This window comes from Passer domesticus, chromosome 9 (genome assembly GCF_036417665.1).
Source record: "Passer domesticus isolate bPasDom1 chromosome 9, bPasDom1.hap1, whole genome shotgun sequence".
Taxonomy (NCBI): Eukaryota; Metazoa; Chordata; class Aves; order Passeriformes; family Passeridae; genus Passer; species Passer domesticus.
In genome coordinates, this window is record NC_087482.1 from 10,237,903 (window position 1) to 10,259,298 (window position 21,396).

The following is a 21,396-nucleotide window of genomic DNA, read 5'->3' on the forward strand; positions in this document are numbered from 1 at the left end:
TTTCTGGGAAAAAGACAGTTTCCCATGTGTGGAAAAGAATAACCTGTCACTTCCCCATCCCTTTCTATACAAAGTGATACAGGCAAGTGCATTCATCTATCTCTATCTGCCTTGTCTATCTATCTATCTATCTATCTATCTATCTATCTATCTATCTATCTATCTATCAATCATCTATCTATCTATCAACTATCTATCTTAATAATCTATTGTGGTGTTGCATTTTATTCAAATGGTATGCTCTGTCTCAAAAATGTAGCTCTTGAAAATATATGGTTTATTCCAAGCTGTGTTCCTCCCCTGAAGTCCCATGAATCTACAATCCCATTTGCCCAAACCTTATTTCGCACCTACATTGAATTTCCCTCTTAAGCTGTGCGAGGAAGACCAGATTCTCTCATGGCCCATCTCTCCCCTAGGCTCGCCCTCTCTCCCCCTCTCTTTCCCTTTCCCCCTTCTCCCTCTGAAACCATGTTACTCCCGGGGCTGGGACCCCCAATAAACCCTCATCTAATCAGCACCTTCAGAAGCCGTGTGGAGTCTCCTTGCGTGCCTGCTGCTGCCAGCGAACTCACAGCCCAGGGGGCCCTCCGGGGACTCCCTGGGGAGCTCCCCTCAAAGGAACTGGTACAATCCATGAAATATTTCTATGCATGATATTTTGTTTATTGGTAAATTATGACACATCTCTTGAGAGCTGGAAAAGAATACCATCCATCTTTGATATAGAAAAGCTTGGGTGTAGGAGCAGAGATGATCTGTGATTTCCTTCTTGCTAGACATATGCTGGCTTGTTTAGATTGACTTTCAGCTGAAATCCTACAAAGCTGGAAAATGACTGGTGGCCATCACTCTGATATCCTTAAAAGCCCTTTTTTCATTTTAATTTTTTTCATCTATGGTGGCTGGTAAATACCTTTCTTCCTTAAGCTATGTGCAGGCAATATTGGAGGTAGAAAATAACATAACACGGCATATTTTAGATACTTGATAGTTTCCTTGTGAAATTTTATGGCAGTATCTCCTGCCTCACAGCTAAAGCAGCAGGTCAGCTACTGAGCACAACTTACTGCATAGCTGCAGCTCATGTTTCTACAGTGGAAGTGGCTTTTTGTTCTTCTGCATGGGTATGAAACACTACCAATTGAAAGGTTGATTACAGAGCAAAGAGCCTTGTTTAGTGTAGCCTGGACTTTGGGAAGGTGGTAGCTGTTAGATGAATACCCAGCAAACTACCTAAGTTATTTTTCGTGACTACTCCCTCGTGATTTTGGCCTGGCTTCTTTAGGAGATTCTGTTTTCATTTAGAAATGGCATAGTGGAGCCAGTGCTGCCTCAGGACAGGTGGAGCTGGGACAAATGGCTCATTGATTTTGATCTCAACAAAAAGCCACCTGAGCTCCTCATGACAGCAACCCCACAGAATGGTAATGGATCCATTAAAACTAACTCATCACAGAGCTTTTAACTTGAGGCTCTGACTTATGTTGCTTGTTCAGTTCTGCCATGGAGGAAGGGAGTTTGTAGACAAAGAGGTTTAGCAAGGAGATCCATGTACAATAAAAGTGCTTCTATTTCAGCAAATGAAGTATCTTAGGATGTAAACCCTAATCCATACTCCAGTCTTATCCCTCCATTACCCAAATTCTTGGTCTTAATTCCTTAGTCAGTAGGAAAATATGACAGGGAAGTGTAGATCCTCCTTTCCTTCTTCAGCTGGACAGCTTGTAACCTCTTGTTCCACAAACAGGAGCAGACAACCAGGAATGTTGTCTTCAAACCATATTTTTGGAAAGTTTTCACTGTGTTTGTTTTTGTCCCGAAGTAACTGAGATTCATCAGAGTATTTACAAGCCTTAAAGGATGGATTTATTTGGGTTGCTAGAATCTTTCATATTTTATGACTTTTCTGCTGCACAAGAGCCTGGCACTTGCAGAACTCTTGCCCCATGCACTTCCCCAGTGCTTCTTGCAGAGAAGCTTTGGGAAGCACTCAGGAAAAGTGCCATGTTCATGTGTGGTTTGTGGAGCCCACAGGACAGGGAAATGTCTTTGCAGTGGGCACTGCCTTTTATTCCAAGGTGTAGAAGGATTCTTGGCTGAACAATGCCATGATATTCCCCTGTGGGAATTGGACAGCCCTGGTCTGCAGATTACAGAGTTACTCTGAAAACCATGTATCGTCCTCAAACAGGAACAAGATAGACCATGTGCTGTCCTCAAATAGATGCAACAAGGAAGAATGAGCATTGTGCCAGGATGAAACCAAATGCGCCAAGCACGTTGTGGGAGCTCCTAATTTGGCACACCTTAGCTAAAGATGCTTATAGTGTGACAACCAATCAGTAATTAAGATGTATGTGTGAATGTAGCTACTTAACCAATGAGCATTAAGCATTAGTGGCAGGAGACAGTGTATAGAGGAGGATAACTATGTCAAAGTTGCTTAATAAAGGAGAACGACGTGTAGCCACATTGGCTGTGAGTGTCATTACTCAGCCGACTCTCCGTGGGACCCTCCTCACCAAGGAATTGTCATTGCTGTGGGCACTGGCTGTTATTCCAACACCTGTGTCATTTATTCTACTGGAATCCTTGTGAGAAAGGTTGTTCTTCGCCATTGAGAATTTTAGGTGACATTTTTGATCTCAAACAGCCCAAAGTTTTCCATCTCACAGGTTTCTGATGCTGGTTTTCCCTTTCCAGTCTGTTGTTGGCCAAGGAAGATGCTGCTTAGATTCTGCAGGCCCCTATACCCTGGTACTATTATAGGTAAAAATCGATCCAGCCAATTTAATAAAAATAAAATATAAATTTATTCACAACCGATATGCAGCCACGACAGCCAACAATCAAGGACAGCACCGACCCCGGGATGGAAGCTGGGTGAACACAGATCCGCCTTCTATCGCACCCAATCCCCCCTGTTCACCAATGCCGCTTGGCAGAATCCCTTCTTATACTCTTTTTCTAGCCCATGGCAGAGTCCCTTTGTCTTTCCTCAGGGTTCTTCACATTCATGATGCCTCTATTCTCCGTCCTGTGCTGGACAAAACCTTGTGCAGGAACTGATGTGTATCCACTCTTTGGTTACCGGAATCCCGTATGCAGATGCATGTCCTTGATGGTCCCCTCTGTCTAAGAGGAACATCTCCATGGGCCATCATCGCTGGGCCTCCTCCTGTTCACACCAGTGAGAACGACAATCTCCTGTGCCGGCTGGGTTCACTTCCTATGTTAATGACACTCCTCCTACCCGACTGCCAGCTGCGGTTTGCTCACCCTGTGAAGCAATCCCCTCTTCCCTTGCTACTGTGATTTCAAGTTTTATATTTTATTCTTATATATATATATATATATATACATATATATATATAGTATGAGTGTGAATTACCATTATATATATATCTATGTATCTATCTATCTATCTAGCTATATATATATATATTCTATCAGCACGAATTACCATAATATATATAACAGGTACCAAGCTGAAAGTTCTCCAGTGCTCCACAGCAGCCCAGTTATCCACAGGAGGGCCAAGATCAGCTCCAGAAGCTCCAAGGGATTCTAACAGATGAATTTCTGTCTCTCAGGAAGGCAGGGCTGGGTCTGAAGTAAAGGGTCTGACTCTGCACCCACTTTGCATTGCAGCAGCTGTCCCACACTTTGTGGAAGGCACATAACATGTGCCACTCTTAAATCAGCACTGGCTTAGTCAGTCTTATAAGCCTCTTAAAAAAACCTAGCCTGAGCAAATAATATTTGCGTTTTAGTTGCTTGGGGTGTTTTTGGGTTTTTTTGTTGGTTTTTTTTTTTTCCTTGGTTCTTTGCTTTGGTGCTCAGAGATCATGGAGGAAGAGGCAGATTTTCTGTTCAACTTGCCTGTCAGTATGCAAGGGGCAGGAAAAGAAGATCAGTGTTTCACCATCTGGTTAATGAGCTCTAAAAGCAATTGTGCTGTCCCTAATCAGGGGGTGGGGGCACTGCTAACAGCCTGGATTGCCCCCACCTGTGTTCCCCTCCTTACCAAAGTGCTGTGTAAATCCAGAGCCTTCTGTCTCGGCCTGATGGTGCAAAAATCCTCCCAATATCCATCCCTTTGCAAAAATAAAGGCTTTGTGCTCATTAAGATGAAAAGCTGTATGGGTAGCCTGCAGCTAATGTTGTTTTGTTGCCTGGACCCCAGTCAGTGCTTGTTATGATTAGAAACTTGTATTTTTTTTAAGTTTCAGAGTTAACAACAAGTCAGACCATCAGACCTCTTTAGTTTCACTGCCAAAGAAAAGCTCTTCAATTACCTGTTAATGTCCGGTGATTAACCATTGTTCCCCTGATGCTGGCTTCTTGCCAGGGACGGACACAGGGACAGACCCTCCAAGTATGAAGAGAATAGGAGTGACATCAGAGCCAGTATGCAGATGAGAAATGCATTGCGCCCCAAATTTTTACAGTTTTACCGTTTTTACAGGAAAAACCCCTAAAATTACGAGCCAACAAGTGACCTAAGTGACGTCTAAGGATAGGAGCATTGTCCTGGAACTGCTTGGATCCTTTTTGCTTCTCACCCTATCCTGAAAAGATGTTGATTAAAGAGAAGCCCCGGGGTGTTAGACAAAAAAGCCAGGAATCTGCTAATCTCCCGTGAGGATGGAATCCCCAGCTCTGTCTGCAGACCAGTGGTCAAAGCTGCATCACCCTCCTTCTCCGTGCCATGCCTGGGAGCAACGGCGGCGTGGGCGCAACCCGTCGATTTCTCCCCACCTGAGCTGATTCTTCTTAATAAAGGCATTAAAAAGTAGAAAGATCTCCTGTCCATTTATTTCAGTGCTGACATCTAAATGACTGACCAGCCCCAAGCTGCTCTTAAGACTGATTTGATCAAAGGCACTGAAGCTCTGTTGAGTGCAAATTCTTCAGGAAAACAAGCACAGGAACTTGGATAATGTTGCTGGAAAAAGCAGAGTGCAGAGTTGAACCTCTGAGGACACCTCCCTGCTGCCTCCCCCCACCCTTTTATTTTAAATTCATTTAATATTCTGAGTGTGAGCTCTTGCATGAAGTGGGTCCTCAGCAAGGAGCTGCTGGGCCTCCTGGCTGTGTCCCTTTGTGCTCCCAGTGCTTCTTGAAATAAATGGGGCAGGAGATCTTTCTCCTTTTTATTGCCTTTATTAAAAAGAATCAGCTCAGGTGGGGAGAAATCAAAAGTTCACGCCCACGCCGCCGGTGCTCCCAGGCGTGGCACGGAGGAGGAGGATGATGCAGCTGTGTCCACTGGTCTGCAGGCAGAGCTGGGGATTCCGTCCTCACCAGAGATTAGGAGATTCCTATCTTTTTTGTCTAACACCCCGGGGCTTCTCTTTAATCAACATCTTTTTGGGTTAGGGTGAAAAACAAAAAGGATCCAAGCAGGCACTGGACTACGCTCCCATCCTTAGACATCACCTAGGTCCCCTAGTTCTATGTTGGCTCCTTGTTTTTAGGGGTTTTCCTGGAAAACTGCAAAATTTGGTGCAATGCATTTCTCATCTGCATACCAGCTCTGATGCCACTCCCATTCTCCTGGTACCTGCAGGGACCCTGTGTCACTCCCTGGCAAGCCTCATGGGGACAATGGTTAATCGCCAACCATTAAGAGGTAATTGAAGAAGAACTCTTAACAATGAAGCTAACTGAACAGCAACTGGTCCAACTTGTTTTAACTCTGCAACCTTAAAAACATAGATAACTTTTTATTCATAACACTTCTGGTCTGGTTTGGCTGGGAAACTTGTCCATCCTGCCTCTGTGGCTGCTCCCTGTCATTCCAATGCACAGCCCTTGCCCGCTGCTTGGCATTTACAAGCTCTGATTACTTCATTGGGTAACTTGCATCTTGCACTCCACGACATTAAATTGTGTTTACTCAGACTCTGCCCTATCCTGAGTTTCTGGAACACATTTCTAAGCCTTCCAGCTGTAGCCCAAGGGAAGCTGTTTCTGTCTTGCATAACAAAATTGGCAATTTTTTTGCAAAGACAGCCCGTTACAAAGGACTTGCTGTGTGCATTAACATCTGAGGGGCTGCTTTCAAAGACAGGCAAAAAACCCATGAACAAACAGCAAACCAACCAAACAACATATTTTTAAAAATTACTTTATTTTTACCTCTTATTTTTAATCTTTTCCAAGCTGGCCTCCTTTTCTGCTGCAGTGTTTTTCTTTGGACAGAAAAGCCCCCTTGCCAGATGATGCGACTTCACAGGAAAACAAAACTCACACACAATGCATATATGAAAGCTAAACGTAGAGATTCCCATTATCACAATCACCATCATTGATTTTCAGTGTATTTTGATGTCAGATTGTTTCCAGAAGGGTGAGAACAGTATCTCAGATCCCCTGGCTACTTTGGTGTCGTAGCCACTTATTATCTCTCCTTTCTTATTATCTTTCCTTTCTGCACTTCTGTAGTTGCTCTGCCCATTTGTTGCTCTTGGATCTCTGCCTCCTTCACCTGATTTTTACCTTTTTCTGGATTTGTGGGGATTTTTCTGTTGGTTTTGGCTTTTTCTTGGTGGTTGTTTTGTTTACCTATTTTATTTGGTCACAGTTTTGCTATAGTTTTTTGTGGGTTTTTTTTAATCCACTCAACAGCAGAATCAGCTTGTGATTTCTATTATGAAGTTTTGATATACAGGTGTAGCACATAAAGGTTGTTTTTGTTTTTAAAGTCATCTCAGACACAGACCTGCAAGCTCCTGTGACTTTGAGAACTGAGTGCTCTCAGACAGCAAATTGTGTATGAATAGGATACTTGTAGTACCTATCTCCATTACACACAGCTGAATGTCAAGTGGTTGGAATTGTTATAGATAGAAATTGATCAAGCCAATTTAATAAGAATTAAAAAAGAAAAGAATGGAATGTATTGCATGACTGATATACAGTCTTGAGATCCACAATCAAAGGGACAGCGTTGAGCCTGGATGGACACTGGGTGAACACTGATCCGACCTCTATCGCATCAGGCCCGCTCTGTTCACTAAGGCAGTCTGGTACAGTCAGGTTTTATACCCTTTCTGTCGCTCGAGGCAGCACCTCTCTTGTTCTTTTCATAGTCAAACACATTCATGATGTCCTCTTTCTACAAGTTGCACTGGACAATGTGGTTCCTGGCAAGCTGTGAATGCTGATGGTAGGGGGAACCTGGTATTGGGATACAAGTTCCCTGATAATTTCTGCTATCTTGATCTCAGAGCTTGATGAGCGTTGACCGCCCAGGTGGCATTTGAGTAAGGATCCATCTCCTTCCCCAGCTAGGCTCTTTTAATTGCAAGTTAGACCCCTCCTCACTGCTGTATGCAGTTTTGCAATGGCATGTGGCAGTCTCTAAACATGAAGCAATTCCTTGGCTTCCGCTGAAAATGCTTTTGAGTATTTCTTTTCAACATTATAACGTATCTTCATCTCATATTCTACATAAGCACAAATTACCTGTATCACATATTACAATCCCTCCCCTTCTATATAAACACATTAATTCATGCTAGAGTCCTAATATCCTTTAATTCATTTAGTGAATTTTCCCTTAGCCCATGTAACTTCTTTAATATCTATGTGTGTTAGCTATTTTGTGTTTTTAGGAAATATAGTTACCTTTTTAATTTTCACCAGCCTCTCTGTCTTTTTCCTATTTGTCCTGGGATATCTCCTGATATGTGGGAGCTCAGTACATCACTCCGGATGTCCAGAGCTACCGAGACAACCCTTGGGGCGCTCGGAGGCCCTGGAATGTTGCCAAAAGTACCTGGTGGCTTGACTTTGATCCTTTTAAAGAAATGACACCTGAAGGTGAAGAGATGAGAGAATTTCATGTCTAAATGGTGAGGGGATGTTATTCACTTGTTAGAACTTAAGTTAGAATGCACTGTACAGGGGGGTTTTATGTATTGTACAGGGGGGTCTAGAATTCTGTGCATGGATCAGGAGTCCCAAGATGGAGGAATTTGGGCATGCCCTGTCCTTCTTCTTTCTTCTCCTTGGCATCCATGTTCAGGATGATGTTGGCAGGTGTGGATTGGTTCATAGAAAGAGGACACTTGCCAACAAGGGCAGAAAGTATTGGGAAGTAAAGGTAAATATCGAATACGTAATTTTCATTATAAAAGAGACAACCGCCTCGTGGGCGGGAGAGAGTGCCTTTGGCTGTCTTGCTGATCAGACCTCGGCTGGACAGACAGAAAATCTTTGTAGATAAGAAATAATAAACTCGACTGAAGACCGAAAGCAAGAGTCCAGACTCCTTCTTCGAGAGCGCGGCCTACCCAGAACCACTTTTTCCCGTGCTGGGGCAGAGACAAGCAACAGCCGACCCCGGCATCTGGCGTCCCTGGGTGGGCCCGAAGGGGGGCCCGAAGGTGGGCACGAGGAGCGACAGCTCAAGCGGAGAGCCGAAGAGTGAGCTGCAAAGAGAACACCCAGGTGGGCAGCACCCGAGCGGGCAGCTCCCAGGCGGGCAGTTCCCGGAGCTGGACTCATTCCCAGGAGAGCACTGATAACTCCTTGGGAAGGCAGCCAGAAGAGTCTGAAGAAGCAGCAGCCAAAGAGAGAACACCGCACTCCACTTCTCCCGAAGAGACCTCGTATCAGAACAGCCCGGAGCGGAATCAGAAGGGCCCCTGAATCCATCTCCTGTGACCTGCTGGACGGGAACCGGGAGCCTCCAGACTGCTCTGACGACATAAATTCGGTGAGAAGGTCAAAAATTAAGAAACATGGGGAACACACTCACACAGGAACAAATAGAAACATTGTCAGCCTTACAAGGCGTGACAGAAGCGTACGCAGAGGGGGTTTCTAAAAAGGAGCTCAAAGAGTTATTATTGTGGGTCAGATATAATTATCCGTTTGCAGAAACACATGTGTTGTTTGAGGTGGGCTTTTGGCAAGAAGTTAACAGACATTTATATTTTTTAGCTGCCAGAAAGGAAGAGACGGCTTTCAAGCTGTTATCTCCAGCGAGAATTATGTTAGAGGCTATCTCTGCAAGGTGTCGGAGATCAGCCAGGGAATTAGGTTCCACAACTCCCACAAGGGCGGGGAAAACAGAGCATGGCTCGGTGCAGAGATTGGCTCTGGTTCCAATTGGCCCGGGGGGGACAGCTCCCGAGGGAGAGGAACAAGGGGAAAAGGCACTGCTTTCAGCCCTGTCATCCCAAAGTCCCAAGAGACCTCCAAAACGCCCTGAAACCCCAGAAACTGAGGGGGGTTCAGGCTCCGATTCAGACGCGAATACAATCCCAACCCCAGAAGAGCTAAGATCTTCACCCAGCGAGATCGAGGGGTCGGGGACGATTGTTCCTGAATTTCGAATCTCGGGGGACGAAGGGGCGGGGGAGGCGGAAGAATCGGGAAGGGGGGTCCGCGGGGGATTGAAGGGGGATGGGGAAACGCTTTCTCGCGGCGGCGCGGCGGCGACGGCGGCGGTCGCGACCGGCGGGGGGGGCGCGGAAGCGGTGGGGAACACGAGTTTTGGCACGGGTTTTGGGGGACCCACACCGGGGGTGGCGGCCTTGGCAGGCGCCGTGCCAAAGACGCACGCGGGGGGCGAGACACGCGGGACATCCGGGAAGGGCTCCCAAATCACAGCGTCCACGTCAGACGCGGGGAACAAGCTCAGAGCAGCCGCGGAACTCCAAGCAGCACCCGTAAGTAGACGTAGGGGACGCACGGCGGTGACGCAGGACCCGGAAATCGAACCGCGGCGGTCAGCTCGCATCGCGGAGCAAACACGGGCACGGGCGAAGCAGGGATCGTACACACGGGTACGGGGTGTAGACACAGCATCAGAGAGGGAGGAGTCGGGGACAGACACTGGGGAGGAGACATCAGAAGGGGAGCGGGGCGGAGACAGTGACATCAGTCCAGGGGAGACGGGAAGCATTCCCGAAAAAGCGCACACGCGAAAAGTGCGGGCGGAGCGCGGTCGGGGGCGGGTCCGATCCTCCGTGACGTCTCGGGCGAGGAGGGGCCGATCTCGGGGCTCCGTATCCCGGGGCTCCACCCCTTCTCCGGTTCCGGTTTCCTCGATCCCAACCCCTGTGGTTCAGACCACTCCCATCTCAGGGCGGTGCTCAGGTGTTCAACCTCCATTGCTGGCTCAGTCAAAATCCGTGCAGGCTCAGGTTCCACAAACACAACTGCTGCAGCCAATCGATGTGGCTGAAGAGCCGATCGAGCTCGTGACGTCATCGCACCTGTCCAGGCAACCCAGTGGGGGGATGACCGAAATGCAGGGCAGAGCCACAACGTTATCTCGTGGCAGGACTGCAACCATGCAGCAGTTTTTTCCAACAACGTATAAAGGGAAGGCAACGTTAAAGAAAACAGTACCACAGTTAGAACTTAAAGATACATTATACGAGGATCAAGGGCAAGAAGAAGACGTGATACGAATCGCAGCATCAGAGGGAATTCCGGCATGGATGTTTTCAGCAGCAGAAGCAAGGAAAGGATATATGCCATCATTCGATGCGATGAAAAGGGTGCAGACACAAGAGTTTCAAATTCCTTATTTAAGTCCAGGAGCGAGGCCAAAAACCTCGAGTCAAAGACTGTTTGAAAAACAATCACTGCTGACATCAAAGACTCCACTGTGCATGCAATTGCCAAAAGAATTTCTACAGGAAGAAGAGGAACAACCAATGAAAATGGTGGATTGGAAACAAGTCAAAAAAGAACTGACAGAAGAAGCTTTGCTGCAAGGATCAGGAGATTTGACAATGCCAGTGACATATGATGCGCAGGGGCAGAATCCAAGGTGGGAGAGATTGAATCACGATGTGATCAAAGACTTAGCGAGAGCTGTTCAACGCAATGGGCTGGATTCACCATACTTTAAACAGCTCCTGAGGGGGACATTTAACATGTATGACCTGACGCCATTTGATATTCGAAGCCTTGTGTCAATGATTCTCACAGACACACAGAATCTCATCTGGGAAAGAAGATGGCGAAGATATCTCACAGAGTTGAGGAACAATTATCAAGGCGGGCCAAACGCAAACCTCACTGAAGCACAGTTGGCAGGAGATCCTCCAGATGACAATCCAGCAGAACAAGCGGTACGTCTTCCAAGGCGAGTGTTGAATGACATCAAGGAAGCGGCGCGGAAAGCGATCTTGCAGATCGCTCCAGCAGGAGTTCCAGATGTCCCATTTTCAACCATCAGGCAAGGTCCCACAGAACCATATTCATCATTCATAGATCGACTCACGCAAGCGGTGGATCGACAGGTGACCATCGAAGCTGCGAAGCGACCACTCTTGGAAAGTCTCGCATTCGGCAATGCCAACCCGGATTGCCAACGAGTCATCACTGCAATGCCAGGAAGACCATCCTTGGCAGAGATGGTGGAAGCATGCAGCAAGGTGGGAACGCCTCAACATGTTGCGTCGATCGTGAGAGATGAATTGAGAGGAGAGTGGGAAAGCCAGCAGAGAGAACACTTGGGAAAGCGATCAGAAGAAGAGATGCTGGACAAAATATTTCAACAGCAGAATGAAATTCTTGCAACCATCCAGAAGAAAAACAATCCACCTGGAGGACAGTGCTATAAGTGTGGAGCATTTGGACATTTTAAGAAGAATTGCCCACAAGCGCACGCACAAGCGCAGATGCAAAAACCGCAAAAACCACTTTGCGCACGATGCGGAAGAGGAAGACACTCTGTGAAAGAATGTTATTCTCAGACGGATGTGGAAGGAAACCCTTTACCACAGCCGGGAAACGGGAAAAAGAGCGCGCACACAAATCGCCAGCGCGCAACGACACAAGTGATGGCGATGACACAAGAGCAGGCAGGACAGTCATCGGAGAGCATCAAGCAGACACCCTCAGCAAAGTCCTCAGCAGACTCTCCAGCGACCCAGACCTTCTTCCACCAGGAGCGCAGTGCACATTGGCAGCTTCCAAACTAGTGTGTTTCTTGGACGAAAGTCATGCGGAGATACCAACAGGTGTCCATGGACATTCGGACAAAAAACAAGATTTTTTAATAGTAGGGCAGGACAGAAGTAGTATCCTGGGACTCATTGTTTATCCATCAGTTATATCAGCAGACAGAAATACAGAATTGACAGTTCTAGCAAAAGCCCTCCGTCCACCGTTGATCGTGGCGGAAAACACTCAAGTTGCGAGAGCTTTCGCATTGCCACCACATGCCATTGGGCAGGTTTTGTCAATCTTTGATGAGGAAGGGCATCCTCTGAGAGAGAATGTTGAAATTCATGCCACGTGGATCAAACATATAGGTCGGGATCGACCCACACTCACATGTCAGTTGACTTGTGGGGACAGAACAATAGTGGTCAGAGGAATGCTTGACACGGGAGCAGATGTCACAGTAATTTCGTACATCTTTTGGCCCCGTGATTGGAATTTGATTGTGCCTCTGGGATCTCTCTCAGGCATAGGGGGAGCTTCTCTATGTCTGCAGAGTGAGAATTCTATTGTTGTCACAGGACCGGGAAACAAGACAGCGATCATTCGTCCGTTTGTTGTGCAAAAGCCAATCACCGTTTGGGGAAGAGATTTGTTGGCTCAGTGGGGGACGAAGATCGAGATGGATTTTTAATTGGGGTCACTGCGGCACTCGCCACGCTGAAACTGACTTGGAAAACAAATGATCCGGTTTGGGTGGATCAGTGGCCCCTTGAACGAGAAAAGTTGAGTGCGCTGAAGAACCTGGTCCAACAACAATTGGAGAAGGGACACATCAAACCAACAAATAGCCCTTGGAATTCTCCAGTGTTCGTCATCAAGAAGAAACTATCAGGTAAATGGAGGCTGTTGCATGATCTCAGAAAGATCAATGAAGTCATTGAGGACATGGGACCTCTTCAGTTGGGACTTCCATCCGTTTCGATGATTCCCAGGGATTGGCAACTCGTGATCATTGATCTCAAGGATTGTTTTTTCAGCATTCCACTTCATCCAGATGATGCACCAAGACTTGCCTTTTCCGTTCCAAGTATCAACAAGGAAGCACCGTTGCAACGATACCATTGGGTGGTACTTCCACAAGGTCTGAAAAACTCGCCGACAATTTGTCAATGGTACGTGGCACGAGCTTTGTCACCAGCACGGAAGAAATTCCCGCAGGTGAAGATTATTCATTATATGGACGATTTGCTCATTGCAGCGTCAACACAACAGGAGCTGCAAAAAGCTCGTGACTGTGTGATCACAGAGGTGCAAAAGGCAGGTTTGGAAATCAGTGTTTCAAAAATTCAGGAGATTGCACCTTGGACATATTTAGGGTGGAAAATCTCGGAGAGAACGATAAAACCCCAAAAAATGGAGGTCAGCACAAAAGTCAACAATTTGCATGATGTGCAACAACTTTTGGGAGAAATCAGACCAATTCTAGGGATCACGAACAACGACATTCCAGCGTTGCTCAATCTTTTGAGAGGGGACACAGACATTCGATCTCCCAGGACACTCACGCGAGAGGCAAAAAAGGAATTGGAAAAAATCACAGATGCTATTCAAAAGCGTCAAGCACATCGGTTCGTTGAATCATTGCCTTTTGAGTTGGCAGTGCTGGGAGAGAAAACACAGTTCCACGGTTTGATCTTTCAATGGGATTCATCCCAAAGAGATTCTTTGATAATTATAGAATGGATTTTTCTACCATACAGGCCTTCAAAAACAATTCTTACAGATCTAGAAATGATGGCACAAATCATCATCAAGGGGAGAACAAGATTGTTGACAATGGCAGGACGAGAATTTTCAATCATTCATTTACCATTGAAAAAAGATTATTTTAAATGGGCGATGCAGAAATCAAAAGATTTAATAATTGCATTGTTAGCTTTCCCAGGAACTTGCACAATTCATTTTCCACAACACAGAGTGCTGCAGTCGCAAATATGTTACAGGGCAAAGCCAAGAATAAGTGAAGAACCTCTAGACGGGATCACAGTATTCACTGATGGCTCAGGGAAGACACACAAGTCAGTGATCACATGGGTGAACTCAGAGACAGGGAAATGGGACTCGGATGTGAGGATGATTCAGGGTTCTCCACAAATTGTGGAATTGGCAGCAGTCACTCGAGCATTTCAGTTGTTTGAACAACCTCTCAATTTGATTACGGATTCCGCATATGTCGCGGGGGTAGTCAGACGCTTGGAAGGTTCACTCTTGAAAGAGGCCAACAATGAAATATTGTATTCATATTTGGTGAGCATGAAAACTTTGTTGGAAAATAGAGAACATGAATATTTTATCACACACATCAGAGCTCACACAACACTTCCAGGGTTTTTAGCAGAGGGGAATGCGCGAGCAGACAGGTTGACAATGCCCATTTCACAGACACTCCCAGACATTTTTGAGCAGGCAAAATTAAGTCATAGTTTTTTTCATCAGAATGCACATGCATTGATGGAATCCTTTCGTCTCACAAAAACTCAGGCGAGAGAGATCATCAATGCTTGTCCAGATTGTCAACTTGTACAGCCGCCAGCCTCAACAGGAGCGGTCAATCCGCGAGGACTGGAAAGTCTTCAACTATGGCAAACAGATGTCACAAAATATCCCTCATTTGGGAGGCTCAAAAATGTTCATGTTTCAGTTGATACATTTTCGGGAGCAGTCTTTGCTTCAGCACATGCAGGAGAAACAGCAGACCATGCTTGTCGACACTTTCTACAAGCATTTGCGTCATTGGGCGTGCCTCAGGAAATAAAAACAGATAATGGTCCAACTTATACAGGCAGGGTGCTTGACAAATTCTTGAAAAAATGGGGTGTCAGACATACCTTTGGTATTCCACATACACCCACAGGTCAAGCAATCATTGAAAGAACACACCATACCTTAAAATCCCTTCTAGATAGACAGAGGAGGGGGGAGCCAGAGGCGACGCCACACATGAAACTAAATAAAGCATTGTATGTGTTGAATTTCCTAAATAGTTCATCCTCAGAACCCAATCCTCCGATCTTGAGACATTTCTCAAACAGTTCACAAGCAAGATTAAGGGAGAATCCTTTAGTTTTGGTCAGAAACCCAGAATCAGGACAGATAGAAGGTCCTTTCAAACTAATCACTTGGGGCAAGGGTTTCGCTTGTGTTTCCACAGAGCAAGGTCCGAAGTGGGTGTCGGCACGACACGTGAAGCCGTTTCGAACGCAAGAACAAAAGAACACAGATCCCGGAAACAGAGAGACAAGTACTCAGACAGAGGAGGAGACTCAAACTACAAGCAATAATCTAGAAGAAACAGAAGAATAAAAGACTTTGGGGGGTTTTCTGAAAAACTTTGGGTGAGAAAATGGTGATATTTAGTCAGAAAGGTGGGGTGATAAACTTTGCAATGTTCATGTGTTTTGTCTCATTGCCAATGGTTTTGAACAACAAAGCAAATTTACCAGTCAATCAGCCAGAGAAAAATGTCTGGGAAGCTTTAGCCCAGGCAGCAGATTTAGATAGCATTTGCCTGACGCACTCCAGACCAGGGAGGCCATTTTCAGCATGCATGATTGGATTGCCAGTGAGTGAATGGCCAATTCCAGGACACACTGCAATCGAGATCTCACAGGTCGTTAAAGATCCTGTGAATGAATGGTATACTTGGACACATTCTCTTCCTGTGGCTTCTTCTGAACCTCAGGAATTGGAGATTTTCGGGTCCATGACAATGAATGTATGCATGAAATTTGAAATTTCAGGTACAGCAAAGCCAAACAAAACTATTGATGTTACTCCCAGTCATGAATTCTACAGAAATGCGTCAGCCTGGTGCAACAACACCATGGTGACAGACAAAGGGTCACTCCAAGTCCCAGTGCAACTGCCAAGGGGATTCTTTTTGATTTGTGGAGACAGGATTTGGCATGGTATTCCTGCGAATGCCAAGGGAGGTCCATGCAGCATTGGAAGAATTTCAATGCTGACGCCAGATTTAAAGATGCAGAGAGAACAAAAACATAAAGAAAAAAGATCTTTACAATATTTCGATGAGAATTGTGATGACAGGGTTTACACTTGGAGCAAGGCAAGGAGAATTGCGATAGCAATTTTCTCACCTCAGGCAGCATCAGGAATTGCTTTGACTCAATTGGATCGTATGGGTTGTTGGCTGAGCAAGCATGCTCATTCAGTCTCTCTTGCACTGAGTGACATGTTACAGGACATGAACAGTGTAAGACAGGCCACTCTGCAAAACAGAGCAGCAATCGATTATCTTTTGCTTGCTCACGGCCATGGGTGCAAAGAATTTGAAGGAATGTGCTGTATGAATCTCTCCGACCATTCCAGATCAATTCATGAAAATATCGAAAAAATAGAGGAGAGTGTGAAGAAACTTGGCGAGATCACAGGATCTTGGATTGAGGACATGGCAAAGTTTTTTGATCTTTCACCTTTGGGAAAAGAAATTTTAAAGATAGGGTTTCAAATTTTGGTGATTCTCATAGTTCTCTTGATTGTAATCCCATGCATTCTTTTGTGTGTGCGGGGTGTCATGAGTCGAGTTGTAAAGAGGGTGCTTTTGGTGCAAACAGAAGGGGGAGATGTGGGAGCTCAGTACATCACTCCGGATGTCCAGAGCTACCGAGACAACCCTTGGGGGGCTCGGAGGCCCTGGAATGTTGCCAAAAGTACCTGGTGGCTTGACTTTGATCCTTTTAAAGAAATGACACCTGAAGGTGAAGAGATGAGAGAATTTCATGTCTGAATGGTGAGGGGATGTTATTCACTTGTTAGAACTTAAGTTAGAATGCACTGTACAGGGGGGTTTTATGTATTGTACAGGGGGGTCTAGAATTCTGTGCATGGATCAGGAGTCCCAAGATGGAGGAATTTGGGCGTGCCCTGTCCTTCTTCTTTCTTCTCCTTGGCATCCATGTTCAGGATGATGTTGGCAGGTGTGGATTGGTTCATAGAAAGAGGACACTTGCCAACAAGGGCAGAAAGTATTGGGAAGTAAAGGTAAATATCGAATACGTAATTTTCATTATAAAAGAGACAACCGCCTCGTGGGCGGGAGAGAGTGCCTTTGGCTGTCTTGCTGATCAGACCTCGGCTGGACAGACAGAAAATCTTTGTAGATAAGAAATAATAAACTCGACTGAAGACCGAAAGCAAGAGTCCAGACTCCTTCTTCGAGAGCGCGGCCTACCCAGAACCACTTTTTCCCGTGCTGGGGCAGAGACAAGCAACAGCCGACCCCGGCACTGATATACTTTACAGACAGCCCTGTCTCCCTTCACTTGTTTTTCAAATGTTGCCAGGGCCTCAGCTGCTTTATTATCTTTTTCCTCTAATTTCATTATTTTAGACACTTGACTTACTTTTCCTGCAGCACATTCTAGGTCTATGGGCATGGCTGCTACTTACATACCTTACACAACTGAGTACAGCAGTCTAATAAAGCAAGGTATTAAAACAGGGTAGGAATATAACCCTGGCTACTGAACATAGTATAAAGAATACTACTTTCTTCCACCAGGCTCCTTCGAATAAGTGATCCCACCAGGATGCTTAGAGAATGGAATTCCATTTCTGAACTGGTACATGTGCTACCCTCTTAATTTCTGCTGCCAGACCTCAGATGGTTTCCCCATAATGGCCAATTTCTATGCAACATTCTGATTTGTTAAATTTTCCACAGATGCCCCCTTCTTCAGCTAACAAATAATCCAGGGCTATCTGATTTTGATATACAAAAACCCGCATTTGGGAATGCTGTCTAGATAACAATTCAAGGGCATCTGATGTATGTTTTGAAATTATCTCAACTACAGCCTGAAGTCATATTAGCTTGGTCAACAGAAAAATCAGGGTTCTGTACCCCCAGCTTCCATCTGGGGCTTACGTGGCAGGGCCATAATATTCTATTATTCAGCAGGCCACTCTTCCTCTCCCCATGTCTGGCTACCGTCCACCACATGGAATTTCTTCTTTATTTCTCTTTTTCCCCTACTTAAAGTTTCATATAAGGGTGCTCCCAATGAGCTACTTTCTGACATAGGGAGTGTGAACAAAACCTGATTTTTCCTAGGGTGCACGACCCTTTCCATTTCAGGGGTAATTTTTTGTATGCTTTTCTCCCACAGATCCAATATATACCATTTGGGGTTTTTCCAATTCCCCTCGGTATTTTCTGGCTCCCTTTGGGGAGTTCCAGTATCCCTTTAGGTCTCCCAAGGATTGGTAAGGATTAACTCCAGAGCCTTTGTTCCAGCAGAGCGCAATTATTTTGTTCCACTCACAAGTGGTCCCTTTTTCCCGGCTCCAATATCCAGCAGGAGGTTCTGGTTGCCAGGTCCTGCTTTTATTAGTTGAATTTACTGATAAGGTAGAGATAAATAAGGTATATCCCACTACCTTGTTATATTCTCTCCCTTCTTGGCTGATACAAACTATCCCAATTCCCCACTGGTCCAAGACCCACCTCTGGGGCCTCTGTATTGTTCTTGAAATCTCAGTGTTATCCCATTTTAGCAGCTGCTCTGGAGTTAAGCTCTCACCTTTCCAAGGCCATTTGTCCGCTGATTTAAGCCCTCTGCAAATCCAGCAATTTGATAAACCCAGTTCAGTAGCAATTTCTTGCATTAGATCTATAAATAAATTTCTCTCGGAAGCAGGCAGCCCCCAGCCAGTATACTGCTTTTCCAATTGGTTGTATTGTTCACTTAGAGTTCTTAGCCTTTCTTGCTCTATTCTCTTTTTCCTCATTTCTGATTCCTGTCTTTTCAATTCTTGGGCTACCTGTTTCATTTTCCCCTCTGGGTCTATACCATCCTTATTCTTTGAAAGGCAGAATGTTTTGTCAAACTGTAGACAGGCTCTGTCATCATGTTCCTTAAGGAGGTCAAGAAAGACCAGTTCATTTCTGAGGGATACCCTGCCTTCATATTTCAAGTTCTTTCCAATCCAATATGTTTTCCTCCCATTGCACACATCTCCAGTTGGCTATTATCATAACATAGTTTGTTAACCTGAAAGTAAGCTACAAATCCTGACTCTGTTTTTCCTCCTACCCATACCGTGTGATTGCATTTGTTACAGATAGGAATAGACATCTGTTCAACATTCTGTTTATGTAGTCTATGTTCTGACTGCCTGTCCTTAGATTGCCTTTTGTGAATAACATATCATCTTTCCATTCAACTCACATATTGAGTGCCATTTATAAAGCAGAACCTGCTTTGCTTATTCATGTTGCAATTTCCTGGGGCTGGGTATGCCAGAGTCTCCGCTTCTCCTTGTCCTCCCCCGGACAATTTCCACACACTGCCCGCACCCCTTATCGAGACTTGACCCTTTCTGGCTGGGTGAATTCTCTTGGTGCAGGCTAATCAAGTGGCACGTGACTAGACTCAGGCTCATCAGAACTCCCCATATTTGTATCCCTCTGCCTCTGCCTGCACCCACTGGGTTGCCACAAACAGCGAGATAAGCCATCTTTTCAGCAGCAGGAATATTCTTCCAGGGTCCTGGACCGAACTGCATACGTCCTCTTAAAGGAGCCCCACCTCACAAGTTTAATGGCATCAGCGCTGCAGGGAACTTTTTTTTAACCTCTGGCACTCAACCGTTATAATTTGAGCTCTGGAGTTTAATTTTCCTCCCACCCTGTTTTGAAACAGGTGAAACCATTCCCAGGAATCTAATTCTATTATACCCAAAGCAGTAGCGAGCTCTAAGACACGGCTAGTCAGGTACAGTTTGTCCTCTAGGCACTTATCACACAAGCCCTTTGGTCGATATCCCCTTCTACAATGTACCACCCACACCTTGTTACAATATTCACACTTAAAATGCACAAATGGATAACATCTACACCTAGGAGTTGCACAACTTATCTGATCCCGTTTGGTCATTTACTTGGCCGACATAAAGTTATCTTTAGGTCTCCAGGGGAAGTGGTAGCCTTCCACTCAGGCATCTCCTCCCGGTGCTCAATCTTTTTTACTCGAGACGCGTGGGTCCAGCCTTTCTCTGCTGTCCCGACGGCGGTGTCTGTGGTCAATAGGATGAGAAAAGGGCCTTCCCAGTGAGGAGAGAGGGACCTCTCTCCATGTTTTTATGAGCACTCAATCCCTGGGCTGTAGCCTATGTACAGCAAACCCCAAGGGGGTGCCCTGAGTTATTATATCCTGCTTTCGTAATTCCTGCAGATTCTTATCTCTATCAGGTATGGCTGTATCTGGCCATCCTCTTTTCTTGGGTGTCCTACCAGCATCCCATATTACATTTCAAAAGGTGACAGCCCTGTCTCTGAATGGGGCATGGTCCTGATGTTTAGCAAAGCTAAGGGGAGGCACTTTGACCAGGACATCTTGGTTTCAAGTATCAGCTTTGATAATTGAGCCTTCAGCATCTGGTTCATCCTTTCAACCTGTCCCAAACTCTGTGGGTGCCATGGAGTATGGTGTTCCCACCTGATCCCCAAGGCTCCTGCTAGTTGCTTAATGATTTTAGAATTTGATCTGAATCTATATATTTTGATCTGAATCTGTATATTTCACCAACCCATATAGAGATATGATTTCTTCTAGTAAAAATATTGATACTGCCTGAGTCATAGCCCTAGAGCTTGGAAAGGCCTTTACCCAATGGGTCATTTTGTCCACTAGTACTAGTAAAAATTTGCATCTTCCTTCCTTAGGCAGTTCTGTAAAATCCACCTGAATCCTCTCCAAAGGACAGTATGCTGTTGGATGCCTTCCCAATGCTACCTGTCGTGCCCTGGCTCAATTAACTTTCTGGCAAACCACACATCCCTGTATTCCTTGTTTGGCTAATTCATAAATCCTCTTACACCTGAAAAATTTTAGAAACTGTTCTGCAAGGGCCTGAGCGCCCCAACGCATCTGCTGGTTTAATCTTTTCAATATCCTTCTGGTATAGTCTTTAGACAGTAATTCTCTCCCATCTGGTAATTTCCACTTACCTTCTTCTAATCTTCCCCCTATTTTCTCATACCCTTCAATTTCTTTGGGAGAAGGATACAGAGGATATTCCTGGGTACCGCTTTCTTCGATCTCTGGGGTACTTACCTGCAATAGAGCAGTGTTTTTCGCTTCCCTGCTAGATTATTCCCTCGGGTCCAGAACTGCATTCCTGCTTGGTGCCCTTTCACATGGACTATTGATATTGCCTCTGGCTCCCTGATGGCTTCTAAGATTTGCTTTATTAATTCTCCATGCACTAGTTCTCGTCCCTTGGTGTTAAGTAATCCTCGCTCCTCCCAAATTTTTCCGAAGGTATGGACTATCCCAAACGAGTGCTTAGAATCTATGAAAACCGTTCCCTTTTTGCCTTTTAATTTCCATAGGGCTCTAATTACTGCATATAATTCACATGCTTCTGCTGACCAGCTAACACTCAGGG